This window comes from Beta vulgaris, chromosome 5 (genome assembly GCF_026745355.1).
Source record: "Beta vulgaris subsp. vulgaris cultivar EL10 chromosome 5, EL10.2, whole genome shotgun sequence".
Taxonomy (NCBI): Eukaryota; Viridiplantae; Streptophyta; class Magnoliopsida; order Caryophyllales; family Amaranthaceae; genus Beta; species Beta vulgaris.
Window position 1 is genome coordinate 26,263,960 of NC_079206.1, and position 239 is coordinate 26,264,198.

Below are 239 nucleotides of genomic sequence, written 5' to 3' on the forward strand. Positions count from 1 at the left end.
TTGTTAGATTTGTCTCAATTTATAAATACGTAATATATTCGTCTCAATGTATAAATTCGTAATATAAACTTTTTATATTTTTTACTCATAAGAAATAGAAAATATTATAGGTCAAAGGTACGTCTTGGAGACTGTGAAAAATAAAATGGGAACTATATTTTGGGAGGAAGGGGGTAAAATTTTGAGTCATAACAAATTTTCGATATACAATAAATCGTTATAAACTCGTGAATTCAAGT